This window comes from Pinus tabuliformis, chromosome J, assembly GCF_031772625.1.
Source record: "Pinus tabuliformis cultivar Carrire ecotype Pingquan chromosome J, CPIR1, whole genome shotgun sequence".
NCBI classification, from domain to species: domain Eukaryota; kingdom Viridiplantae; phylum Streptophyta; class Pinopsida; order Pinales; family Pinaceae; genus Pinus; species Pinus tabuliformis.
In genome coordinates, this window is record NC_142295.1 from 351,002,034 (window position 1) to 351,016,331 (window position 14,298).

General features: G+C 41.0%; 1 pseudogene; it reads left to right on the forward strand.

Annotated features, from left to right (window-relative positions):
* Positions 1–9,369: 9,369 nt before the first annotated feature.
* On the forward strand, positions 9,370–12,034 carry LOC149227215 (glutamate receptor 3.1-like; annotated as a pseudogene).
* Positions 12,035–14,298: the final 2,264 nt, after the last annotated feature.

A 14,298-nucleotide genomic window follows, 5' to 3' on the forward strand; every position in this document is an offset into this window, starting at 1 on the left:
TTTTATTTTCAATGTTTCATATTAATTTAAATTTGAAATCTTGAACTTTCAGGATGGTTGATGGTGAAAAACCCGTTATGGGTTACATTTATAAGGTGATGGATCTCGCAAAGGAGGCCATCAAAAGGAGATATGGGGATGAGGAGGAAAAATATATGCCTCTTTGGGACATTATTGATGCACATTGGGATACGAAATTGCATTCCCCCTTACATGCTGCTAGGTACTTCTTAAACGCATAGTATTTTTATGATAAGAGAAAATTTATTGAGGATGGGGAGGTTCACAGGGGACTTATGACATGCTTGGAAAGGTGCTTCCCTCATCCAGAATTTCAAAGTCATGTCTTTTCCAAACTATAGGATTATAGAGCACCACCTAAATTATTTTCCTATACCAGTGTTATACGAGAAAGGTCTAAGGTGTTGCCAGGTACCCTTTGAGGCTTGAAGGCTTTATCAGTTCATTAAATTTGTTTATACTTTATTTTGTATGCTAAATGTTTTATTAAATTTTGTTGTACTTTTAAGTTTTTACTATTTAGTATTTAGTATGTCTACTCACGAACCCTTGCCACCTGCTAGGTCTTTGGTGGCAAACTTTTGTAGTGATACGCCAGATTTGAAGAGATTTGCCATTCGAATCTTAAACCAAGCATGCAATGCTTCAGGCTATGAGTGAAACTAGAGCATGTTTGAGAAAATACATTCTAAGAAGTGCAACCGATTGGCACAAAAGCGTTTAAATGACCTTGTATTTTTCCATTACAATATACAACTTTGCAACAAGAAAATACTAGGTGAGAGCTTGAAATTGAAGGTTTCATAATCTGATTTGGAATTTAAAGTTTAAACTTTAAAGTTCAAAGTCAAACTTAAATTCACATTTCAATGTCTCATTATAATGATAGGTTTGGATCATTCACCAATAGACCTTGAAGAGATAGATTTACAAACTACAAATGCAGTAGATTGGGTCCAATTAGAGGAGGCTCCTCTTTTAAGCCTACATGACTTGAAGAACTTTGAGAGTCAAGCAAGCGGAGGAGTGGGAGGGATTGCTTCTAGTTCTCACTCTTAAGAGTCTTAGACTCTTAGTTACTGACTTTTTCTAATTTGTATGCAATTGTTTGTAAACTTTTAGAAGCAGTTGCTTCTAGTTATATGTAGTCACTAGTTAGGAGTCATGACTCAGTACTTTGGATCATGTTTGGACTCATAACATATATGAGATGCTTATTCATTCACGATATTTTGGAAATCTATTGATATTATGAATTTTTTGGATATGGCTTTACTAAATATCAATTAAAAATGTTTTTTCTTTTAATTCAATATATGTGTATATTTTTATTTATTGAATTCACTGGTTTTTTCCTGATTCTTTTCTGATTTTTCCTCAATCTGATTAAAACTCTTAGCTCTTTTTCCTCGTCCATTTATTGTCTATTCCGAGTCTAGTAACATTGGTTACAAGTTTCATTCTTCACTTATGAGTGCTAAGGTGTTCTAAAGAGTGCCAATGCATGCTGAGGAGTGTTAGGGAGTACTAGGACAACACAAGGGAGCACTAGGTCAAAATGCATGGAAGTGAATGAATATGAGGGTGTGTTGGGGAGTGTTAATCAGTGCTAGTTGTCATGCTAAGGAGGGAGTGACAAGGTATGATAAGAATGGGTGAGGCATGCCAAGGAATATCAGGGAATGTCAAGAAGTGCTAGAGTGTGCTAGGTAGTTCCGGGGTGTGCTAACATGTGCCAAATAGTACCAAGGCCTTGCAGGTGCTAAGACATGCTAGGATGTGCAGGGTGCCAGAGTATGCCAATATGCGTCAAGGAGTTTCAAGGAAAAAAAAGGAATAACCAAGCTAAAATGAAAGGAAATGAACACATAAGAGGGTTAATAAGTCGGGACTTTATCATTTTCAAAAGGGGCATGCTAGGCACACTAATAATATGTTCCAACACATGCCAAGTGCTAAATTTTGTCAATGTAATATTATGCCAAGGAGTTCCAGGGAATGCTAGGGACTATAGGGAATTCCAACACATGATAGGGGAGTGCTATGCTATTCTATGGCATGCCAACATGTGCTTTGGTGCCCTACTCATGGAAATATGTTCTAGGTACAAAGATGTTCCAGGTACAAATATGTTCCAAGACATGCGAGGTGCCAAGGAATGTTAGTGTATTGTTCCAAAGTATGTTAAGGTGTGCCATGAATGTTGAGGAGTGCTAGGTATCTCTCATTAATAGAAGTGATAGAGCTTGATTATGTACTAAATAATATAGTTCCTACACACATTGGTGGAACTTTATTTAAAATAAATTTTCTAGATAATAAACCTAATAGAGATGAATCATGTGGTGACTCATAGCAAGACTATATTCTTATGACTTGAGGGAAATGATACACACTAATTACTTCTTGACAAATTGACTGGCTATTATAACCACTATGACCTGGGACACATAATGAAAAAGACTCCACAACAATGGTCTGAAATCATTATATTTTGACAAAAAATATAGTAACAGGTACATAGCGTCATCAAAAACTCATTGGAATGATCAATGATGATGAAATTTTTTTGCTGTCACCAAAAGTAACCAAAAAGAGAGTTGGTGAGGGTAAATAAAAGATCGTCACTCAAAGTGTCACCAAAGAGAGAATTAGTGATGGGCCTTTAATGACCCTCACCAAAAGTGTCACCAAAGAGAGAATTAGTGATGGGCAATTAATGACCCTCACCAAAAGTGTCATTGAAAATGGCTTTGGTGACAAACCTTAAAGGACCATCACTATATACACTTACAACAATGATTTTTTAAAGACTGTCACCATATGTGACATTGGTGATGGACCTTAAAGGTCCGTCACAGGCATGAAGCGTCATCAAAAACTCATTAGAATTATAAATGATGATAAACATTTATTGACTGTCACCAAAAGTAACCAAAAACATCATTGGTGATGGTCAGTAAAAGATCGTCACTAGAAGTGTCACCAAAAAGAGAATTAGTGATGGGCCTTTAACAACCCTCACCAAAAGTGTCACCAAAGAGAGAACTAGTGACAGGCATTTAATTACCCTCACCAAAAGTGTCATTGAAAATGGCTTTGGTGACAAACTGTAAAGGACCATCACTATATACACTTACAACAACGATTTTTTAAAGACCGTCACCATATGAGACATTGGTGACAGACCTTAAAGGTCTGTCACAAGCATGACCCTCACCAATGACCTTTTTCTTGTAGTGATATCTTGCTCTCCCTTATCCTTTGTGCATCCCTGGTTGCCCACAGCGAAGCATGCTTCATTGCCTCTGGAAGGTCCTGTGTGATCGATGGCAACTGGCTATCTTCAGGAAACTCCCATGCCACCATTACTATCGAAAACAGGAGCCATGCGTAATGAAATGTTTTTCCCTACTCCTATGCCTCGTGACAGTTCGCAAGGAACTCACCGCATAGATAGTTTGCCTAGTTGAACTAGACCCCCTCTGTTCACTGCACCGCTAGTACAGCCACTGGCGCGGGCCTCTCATCCATGCGGCACTTTTGCATCACTTTTCCTACCAATATCTATGTCATGACCTTAACTGCAGGGTTGTTGATGCTAGAGATGGCATACCCTCACTTATTCTTCTCCAATTTAAAATTCTTTTTCATGGCATCCACGATGGCCATGTCATCACTTTTTCCCTCTGAAATGTTTGTTGGGTCCTCCCCTGTGTAAGGTAGCCATGTGATCCGGTGAATAAGATGGTTTATGATGGGGATGGGCTCCTCTAGCCACAAGCACCCATCATTAACCAAGCAGAGTAGATTCCTAATAACAAAAATGGTCACTGGGGTGCAATGGTAATGGGGCACCTAGAGTAGGTTTAGGAACCCTGCTTTCTCAACACCTTTGATCCATTTGTGCGGCTCCAACTCTATCATTCTAGCCGACACATCTATCTTCTAGCACATTAGTTATGCAGTCACTAAATGCAAGAACTTCTCGTGGTCCTTGAGGTCCCAATCTTAAAATTTTAGGACGGGAAGCCGTCCCAAGTGCACTCCCTCAAACACAATATCATCTAGAAGCAACAGAGTTTGCAGAGAGCTCTTTCTCTCATTTATATCCTTGGGTACCTTAGCTTTACCCTTTCGTGGAGGAACATATGTAGGCAGCTTAGTGATAGGGTCGACGCCCTGGGTTTCGACTTCCATTTCTACATCCTCCTCCTCCACCAGGATTTATTCCAACTATTCTTCCTTGTTGGCCTACAAATTAATGGCCCTCCCCTTTTCCTCCATTGTGAACTTGGTCCTCAGCGTATCTGGGCGAGATGTGCACTGATATCATGGCCTGTTTAAACTTCTTGGGTCTCAGCGTGCGCGGTGATTTAGGGACCTAAGCGATTATTCCGACACTCTATGTGGCTTCTACTTCTGCACTTGCCTATGCGGCTTCCTCGGTTATCATTGCTCCGATATCCATGACTTCTTCAGGTGTTACCATAGTGAAATTCCACAGTTCTCTCAGTGTCTCTGGTAATTGCTCAAGCAACGAATTCACTTTCAGAATATTGAATAAGTCTCGATTCATGAATATCTGAGCGTGCAACAACTCAGTTCTCAATTTTCCTAGTGTTGTTTGTTGGACAACCATTTGTAATTTATAGTGCCTTTTGAATTTTAATTCGGTCGTTCCCCCCACATTCGGTCCATTAATGCTAGATTGGTGACAGATTTTCAAGAATCTAGCCCATAAAGTTTGCCTTAAATGCCTGCCACCCACTCCATTTGGCCTCAAACCAAGTATCACATCATGAACAGTGACTATAACAGTCACTTTCTGGTAGACCTGCATGCCAGCGTAGCTGTCTTCGCACTGTCGCGGACCCTGTTACACTTCACTACTTCGTGCAGTCCTGACATCACATAGTTCCTAGGAAGAGTAGTTTATAGTCCTGCACCTCCTTTCATCTTCCTAGAGAACTAAGACTGTGATACGGTCGGCTAGTTAGGTGGTTGGGCCACCTGTGTATGGCTTCAAACATCTGCCATTCACATTTCTTTGGAAGGGCTCTCCACTTAACTTGACCAACTGTACTGCGCCTCCGTTGGTAATCTCTTTAATAATATATGGCCCTAACCAGTGCATCCTGAACTTTCCTAGGAATTTATCAAACTTACTATCATACAACAACACCAGATCATTTACCTTGAATGTGTGTAGATTGATGTGTCAGTTGTGCCATGCCTTTTCGCGTTGCTTTTGGACCTACTAGTTGAATCCAGCCAAAAATCGTACTTCTTCGAGCTCTTCCAGCTATGGGAACCTCTCCTCTAGGGATTCGTGATACGTCATACCTATGAGCACTGCTATGCGTAGACTAGGCATGATGTATTCCATAGGAATTATGGCTTCCACTCCATAGACAAGAATAAAAGGTGTTTATTATGTCAATTTCTTGCATGTCATCTAATAAGCCCATAACACTGCAGGTAGGCATAGGTCCCAATCACTTCGCTGCACATGTCATACCTTGGTCAGTGTGGTTTCCAGTACTTTGTTGAATGCTTCTGCACAGTTAATCTTCCTATATAATGTCTTCCCAACATTAAGAGCCATCTTCAAGTTTGCCCCCTCAACACATGCTTATTGACTAGGTATTTTAGCGCGGGGTACATGTGCCTCTGCGTAGGTTGAGGATTTTCTCCGTAGGCCTGCTTCCACTTGGCCAGATGCGCATGCAGATCATCTTGCCCATCATATTTCTCTGTCAGTTGCACCTTAGGCTTCCCAAAGCATACTCGCATCATTCTCCTACATTCGTGCCAATCATCAAAGCTTCATTTGTGCGTACCCCACCATTTCGCGGGCGTAGCGCGCAGTACCCAATCGAAGGCCTTGAAGCATTGCTTTTATAGCACCTCCCTTTCGAATGCATCCAAGAAGGTATCTACCTCATTTAGACCATCATAAGTAGGTAGATCTCTTACTTTTGTCGACACGTAACACAATGACCTTGTCATCATATTGTAGTTCAATGTAGTTACTTTGTGTAACCGATTCTGCCAGCATTCTACTTGTTCGTCAAAATCCAAAGTACCAGAGCTCTTGCACTCACATTTAATCCATCCATCCACAGTGGGATTCACCCAGTCTTTGTCTTTCGCTGTTATCTTGTAGATGCGGTCTAGATCATCATCACTTTCATAGTCGTGGACCAGCTCTGTATAGCACGATCCTTCAATAGGGTCCAGGGGTATAATTACGCGTAGTGACTTCTTTTCAAAGATCATTTTTTTCTTCTTCAGATTAATTACCCCATTCATATCAGTGGCCTAGTCAATTCACAGGAGCGTAGGTTAGGGATTGTTGTCATCAACAATCTCTATTACTTCGAAATCTGCCAACACGCTTGCTCCCTCAATATCCACAGTTATTCCCTACAATTGCCCCATAGGTATTGTTTTTTGATGATTTGCCATTCTCAGCTGAATCAAAGACCATTACAGTGCAGGTCTGCCCATTCGCTCCAATGTCTTTTTCGGTAAAACATTCGTGTCTAATCCCAAATCCAAAATGACTTGGTCCATCTCATATTCTCCAATCTACGCTGTGAGTCTCCTTCCACGGCCTATCCTTGTCTTATGGTTTTTGATCTTCTGGACTGTGCGTGGTTCTCCTGGCGCGGTCCCAACACATCTATTGATAAGTTCCTGTAGCCCTTTCATAGCCTTACTGTCGCGCAGTAACCTCATACAGGTTTCCAAGAAAGTTGTGAGCATGGAGGGATCCACTTCTGACTCAGGATGATCTTTGCTCCCTAACATGGAGGCCTCAACGAAGCTCTTCTTAGCTTCCATGAATGTTTCTCGAGCGTGCTCCAAATCAAACTCAACTTCTTTCGCCAGGGCTTTGCGAACCTAGGTATTGTCTTCCGACACTTTCCCTTTATCATCTCCCATCGTGATTCCACTTCAGAGCACAATATCTATGTTCAAATCTTCCTCGCACGGCTCAGACCTCACCATCTCTAGGTTATGAGTCGGGGGAGGCGGTAGCACTCCTTTGTCACGTATCCTAGCTATCAGTGTAGGACATTCTTCCATCTCATGATCAAACAACATGCAATACTTGCACAATGGGTGCGTTGGATTCACGCAATCGCGGGCATAGTGTCCTGGCTCTCTGCAATTGTAGCAAATCAACTGTCCGCGACCTCTACCAGTTCCTCCTCTGCCTCGGCCTCGTCCGCACCCTTGAAATCCTATCTGTGCCATTCCTATATTCTAGTTAAGGGGCCGCGTTTCAGCCCGAACCCTGTAGGTGGAGTTCTATCCATCATCAATTCATAGCTTCTGCAAGTACACTCACCATATCCCACCGATCTACAAAAGTTGCAGAATGACTATTGGGAAGTTTGCGTATACTTCTGTAACAAGTGACAATTTTCCATGGCATGTTTTCTAGCTATTTGATAGATAACACACCAAAAAGTACGTATCGTGCTAGGTCCTGCTTGAGCTTTTGGCCTTAGGGGCATTAGTCCTCCTCTTGCAAGGTAATTTGTAAAAACTGGGCAGTGGTCTTTGTCATGACCTTGACTCTTGCATTTGATGCACCACACTTCTTTGCACACTTCTGGTCGAACCGTCATGTCCTATTTCAGACTCTTCATCTCAAGACACAGATTCTTTAGTTGCGCATGGATCTCCTGAACTCCCAGATTAGGATCTTGCATCGAGGTCTCATGTAGCCTCATAGCAATCTCTAAAGCCTTTGCCTGAGTTGTTATCTTCTGCTGCAATAGCGCACTCCTTAAATGTGCTAGTAGCAAAGCTACAAACCACTCGCGATGCTGTCCATCTGTCATATTCATATTGGCTTCGTGAATCGTACATTTCAGCCTCTAATCTAGTTCCCAAGGAGTCTCGCCTAGTAGCATCATGATCTCTTTAAATCCCACGATCGACTGCATTTCTTGTTTAGCCTTGCTAAATTTTCTATTTAACGTTGTTTGGATATCCGCGACTCTCGTATTTGGGTTATCGTTGAAGTACTTAATATACCAGGTCAGCGGGCGATCTTGCAGGGTGCTAACTAGTGTTGCTTTCTTTATATGGTCATCTGTAACACCTTGCACTTCCCATATAGCCTTTACAACGAACTAGAATTGGTCCGGATCTTCGTTTCCCAAAGCTTTGAACACAAGAAACTTCACTATGCTTTCCATACTGAATCGCGGTGGTGGTGGAGTTGGTATGGGTAAAGATGGAGGTGATGGAGGTGAAGCAGATGGTGGTGTGGGTGGAGGTGGTATTCGTGGAATTCTTTATCTTATCAGCTAAATAGCACTTCACGGAGAGACCTTCGTGAGCTCTTCCTCATCTTCTCGCAAAGGTGAAATCAAGGGGCTATTTTCTGGACCCTTATTTCCTTCGTTCCTATAAACCTTTCTGCTTCACGTAGCCCTGAACATCAAGGTGACTGCATAACCCGCTTTTTGCACAACAACATTTTATTCCAAGTATTCAAAGACTTTATGTACTTACATAGTGGTCCTTTGAGAAAGCGGTGCTCTGCCTCACTGTAGCTAACTAAGGTGTCAACCGTGAACTCAGTAATGAATCCTCCTTTAATATTATTGAGCCAATGATTGACAGTGCATGCGATCTTATCCTCCAATGCTTCCAATCTCAACACTAGCTCTAGTGTCCACACAATAGGACCATCAAGTTTCCACCTTCCTTAGCTATCTTCTAGCTTTGCAATCCACTCGTATAGCTCAGTAGGGTGTTAGACTCAGTCTTGTCAGGCCTCTGTCAGAGTCAAATTCACCAAGGTTCATTTCTCATCATTTGCAATCATCAAATTCCATTTCGGTCAAAAAGAGTCATTTTAATTCTTGAGTCCAGGGTTTTGTCTCCAGAAGTGTGAAATAACGCTTGCAAGCCAGAGGGAGGTTCAGTAAGTTTTTATTTCAGGGATGTCATCATCAATAATGCAAGATTTGATTCTTCTTCAAAACCCTGTTTTGAAGAAGAAATCATCAAATGTGTTTTTGTAATAAACATGTAATTTGTCAAAGTGTTTTGAAATTGTACAGCTCTTCAATGGCAGCAGCTTTAGTTGCTCCTATCCCTGCAAAAGCACACACAGAAAGAACATCATCAGCACAAAGAGACAAAGCAAAATCAAACAAAACAGAGTTTTCATTCAAATGCTAGAATGCCAAAATTATACAACATGGTGAACACTTATGGGAACGAGGATGTGATCAGCAGCACGAGACAACTTTTGAGCAGACATCTCATCATTCGTACTTGCTGAAGTTTCAAGGATCCAAATCTGTTATTCACAACATGACAAGATTGCCAGCGACAGAGAAGAAATCTAGAAGCAAAGCAAGAAGAGCTTTGCTATCTGCCCCAACATTAAAGGGAAAGGACAAGACACCAGGGAAAGTTAAACCTTATTTTATGTCTGCTGGTAAAATTAGACAAAAGCAGTGTTTGGAGAATGAGAACCCAAATTCAATGCCAGCAAATAACATTGCAGACCTAGCTTTGAAAATGAAAATAGATGTTACTGATGATGCTGAAGGTTTCTCAACTCCAAAACGGTTATCCAATAGTGCAGATGACATGGAAGCTTCTCAAAATTCCCAGCCTCATGTTTTTACAGGAACAACGATGGATGATGCTGTAGCTAATGCAATCCATTCAAATCGAAAGCATGGAAATAATCGAATAACGAAACTCACGACTTGGGAGCAACTCAAACAAAATTTAAGGCAAACTGTGTGTGGATTTGGGTGCGCGGCGCATAGAGCATATGGCGCGGCGCACATGGGCCGCGCGGCGCACTGGGCGCTTTTACACAGTGCAAATATACACTGGCGCGACGCACTGGCTATGCCGCACGACGCACAGGTCAGACAATCAAAATTTCTATTGTTTCTCTGCAAATGGAGGAAGACGCCGTTGTTATCTTGCACCAGAGCGCTTTCATGAACCGGGAGATTTTGTGGATTCCTTTGGCTGGAAAGAAGCTGTTGCCGTGTATATGGATGAGGACCATGGGAGAAATGGAATTTCTGCATTAGGGGATGCTCTGGCAAATGTGGGAGCTAAGATTTCCAATAAGGTAGCTATGATTCCTGGAGTTGGCCCAAGCCAGATGGGTGACGTGTTGACAAACTTTGCTTCGATGGATACACGAGGTTTTTTAGTCCACATGTTTTCAGATGCTGGCCTTAAACTTTTTTCTGAAGTCAAGGACATTGGTATGTTGAGCACCGGCTATGTCTGGATAGCCACAAATTGGCTGTCTTTTGTTTTAGATTCTAGTTTACTTGAAGAAGGCATCATGAAGTCATTTCAGGGTTTAATCAGCCTGTGTCCACATACTCCAAATTCAAGACAACAGCGTGTAATTGCACAAAGGTGGAAAAAATTACAAACAAACAATATGGTCAACGCCTCCTTGAATGCATTTGGACTATATGCTTATGAAAATATACTGATGATTGCTCACTCTCTCAACACCTACTTCAAACAAGGAGGAAATATCTCTTTTGTAGAACCATCTTCTCTATCAAGTCATAGCGGAGGCAAATCAGAACTAGCAGAAATGAAGGTCTTTGAAGGAGGAGCACAGTTACAAAAGATAATATTACAAACTAATTTCAACGACATTGCAGGTCCTGTACTCTTGGACAAAAATGGGAACTTGATGAGCTCTGCATTTGAGATTATTAATGTAGTTGATAAATGCTTCCGCAGCATTGGTTTCTGGTCAAAACAAACTGGTTTATCAGTTACCCCTCCAGAATATACAGCTACCATCAGTAATAATGAATCTCATATAAATCTAACAGTCTCTGGTATTATATGGCCTGGTCAAAGCAAAACAGTGCCACGGGATGGGGTTCATGGCAGCCAACTTGTGATTGGGGTGCCAATAAAGACAGGGTTCAAAGAATTTGTGACAACAGTGAAAGGCAGCAACGCAGTAAAAGGATATTGTATTGATGTGTTTATGGCTGCAGTGAAATCGCTTCCTTATATTGTTCAGTACACATTTAGACCTTATGGAACAGGGGATTCTACACCCAATTACAACGATCTCGTGGAGCAGGTCGCTTTACAGAAATATGATGCAGTCGTTGGAGACGTTCTTATTGTGAAAAATCGGTCGAAAATTGTGGACTTCACACAACCTTACATAGAAACAGGCCTGGTTGTAGTGGTTCGTGCAAACGAGATAGAATCGAATCCATGGGCTTTCTTGCGTCCATTTTCACCAGGGATGTGGTGTACGACTGGTGCTTTTTTCTTCTTCTTTTTTCTCATCATGGGAGCTGTTGTATGGATTGTGGAGCATAGAGTAAACCCTGAGTTTCGAGGGCCTCCACAGTGACAAGTTAGTAATGTTCTCTGGTCTGCTTTCTCTACGATGTTCTTCGCACACAAGCAAAACACTAAGAGCACTCTTGGGCGAGCCGTGCTTCTCATATGGCTATTTGTGATCTTAATCATCAGTCAAAGTTACACTGCAAGTCTAACATCGATCCTCACAGCGCAGCGGCTTTCAACAACTATAACTGGAATTGATAGTTTAGTGTCAAGCAATTTACCAATAGGATATCAAACAGGATCATATGTTCAAAAGTATCTATCAGAAACATTCAATATAGCCCAATACAGACTTGTTCCTTTTGATTCACCAGAGAGATATGCTAGAGCATTGTCTTTGGGACTAAAAGAAGGAAGTGTGGCTGCACGTGGACTTGATATTACACAGGTGGCGCATGTAATTAATTTTGATTTGCCAAGTGATATTGATGACTATGTCCACCGCATAGGGCGTACAGGTCGTGCTGGTAAATCAGGGTTGGTAATTGTTTTCTTTTATGAAAGTAACCTTTCTCTAGCAAGGCCGTTGTCTGAACTCATGCAAGAAGCAAACCAAGAGGTTCTAATGTGGCTATCTCCATACTGGGCACGCAAAGGCTGCCTTTTTTAAACCAATGCGTTGTTCAGAGGGATGAAGGGCGCATAATCACACATTTTGATCCTGCTAAACAGAGTAATGAATTTGTTGTGATTGGGTTGCACAATGTATTAAAGGAGAATGGCAGCTGGGTGCATTCATTAAAAGAAAAATTTGAATGGAAAATCATTTTTTCAGATGACACATGTAAAAGAAAATTAAACAATTCGCAAGCGGCCTCCAAATAGACAGTCCATCAGCAGACGACTGAGATATCTTTAAAGACACCATTGAAATCACTGGAATGTGTTTTACCATGGCTTGTTGCAATACTGAGTGAAAAGGAATCAAAGGAAATGCTTCAAAGACATGTGCCTAGCAGCTCCTGTCGCTGACATGGGTCTAGCTACACTTTTCTCTGGGCTTGCAAAGGATATATTAAAAATTACTCCAGAGATTTACAAAGAGAAGATCCTAGCTTTCTAAAAGTCTTGGGGGATCCATATTCATTTCCATGCAGCTTAATTGAATGGATAACTTTGATTCGGTAATGTTGTGGACTGAGACAGATTCTGTCAGAAAGCTTCTTCGTGATAATAATATTCATGTAAATAGCTATCATAATGGCTTACCTGCAAAGGATCGAAGGAAAAATCAGGACATGTTTTTCTCTAACAAGCTTCGTGTGGTGGTTGCAACTGTAGCGTTTGGTATGGGCTTTGACAAGAGTGATGTGGAAAGCTGCGATTCATTATAGTTTGCCTGGAAGTTTGGAGCATTATGTTCAGGAGTGCAGGCCTTGGTACGGTACCTTCCTGCAGGAAGCCCAATCTACTCTTTTCCTTGGAGCCTAATCTACTCTACACTTGGTTTCTCGACATGGTATCAAAGCTATGGTAAAGGCAAGAGCACCATCTAAGTAATAGATCCCAATGAAAGAATGAAGCGTCCAGGAAACAAGTTTGAAGTTGAATCACTATGACACATCCAAGTAACAAGTTTATCTTTGTGGAATCCTGTGGAATGGTCTCTAAACTTAGTGAAGAATGACTTGAACAAGACCATATATATACACATCCCTCAATTAGAGCAAGAAACACATATCATCCTAAGTTGTCTATACAAAGTATAAAGGAGGCCGAAGAACAGAAAAGGAAAGATTTGAATACCCTCACTCAAGCAAGAAAGGAAGACCAAGAACAGTCTGAATCTTTGACATTCTTTTGTGGCATCCGAACTTACTGGGGAAACACTTGTCTGTGACATCCGAGCTTATTAAGGCATCATACTTATGGATTATTTGAGTTTACTATGACATTGTTTCTACTATGAAATATTTGGCATTTGGACTAATAGTCAAGTATCCGGACTCCTTAACTACTGTAGATGCAAGTTTTATCCTTTTGAAATCTTGTGGAGAAGCATTCACTCGCTTATGGAAAGACAATTTATTCAATTAAAGTTGTCAACACAAATACATCTAATCTGAAATTGAGGTCAAGGCTACTCATTCCTGAAGGTTGAACATAGAAAACAAAATTACTCGCTCTTTGAGAAGACAAGGCTACAAGGATATGAAAAAAGAAAAAGATGGTGAATCAATATATCTCTGTGAATTACGAAATGTCTGAAACTATATACTTCTGAGAAATGCGAAATTTTTCTGAAGAACGTAAAGGACCATGAAGAGAAGCATCTATTGTGATCAAAGCACATCAATCCACACACATCTAAGACTACTCGTTCAAAGAAATTTGTGAAGAAAAATCAGAAGTAAAGATGAGATCTGAAGTTATTTCTCTATGAAAGAATGTGAATTCTGTGACATCATATAAGGCATTGTCTTCTATAATTATATGTGAAGTCTTGGCCTGGTGGACTGGCCGCGCACCAGTCCAAGTGTTGTTCTATGATAAACTCCAGACTCGCAGTATTACTGCCAATCCCGATGATAATTTGAATCATCATGGGCAAGCAGATGCTCAGCAATGCCCATCACCCAAAACCTCTGGCTGTCACTGATGCAAACGTTGCTTCTCTGTGGAAGCAGAATGAAGAGTTAAAGACAGAAGTGGCAAGAATGAAAAATTATATGAGAGATCTCCACAATAACCAACAGTAACAACAACAGAAGAAGACTTCATCTTCCTCCTTCTCTTCTGTCAGCAAAAAGCTTCGGAAATTCAATCCATTTGCTCGCAATTCTTCCAAAGACTCCAGTAACCTCTTTGATGCAGATGATGCTTCACAAAAGTTACCCACAAGAAGAAGAAGATACTCCATTTGTACGAATTTCC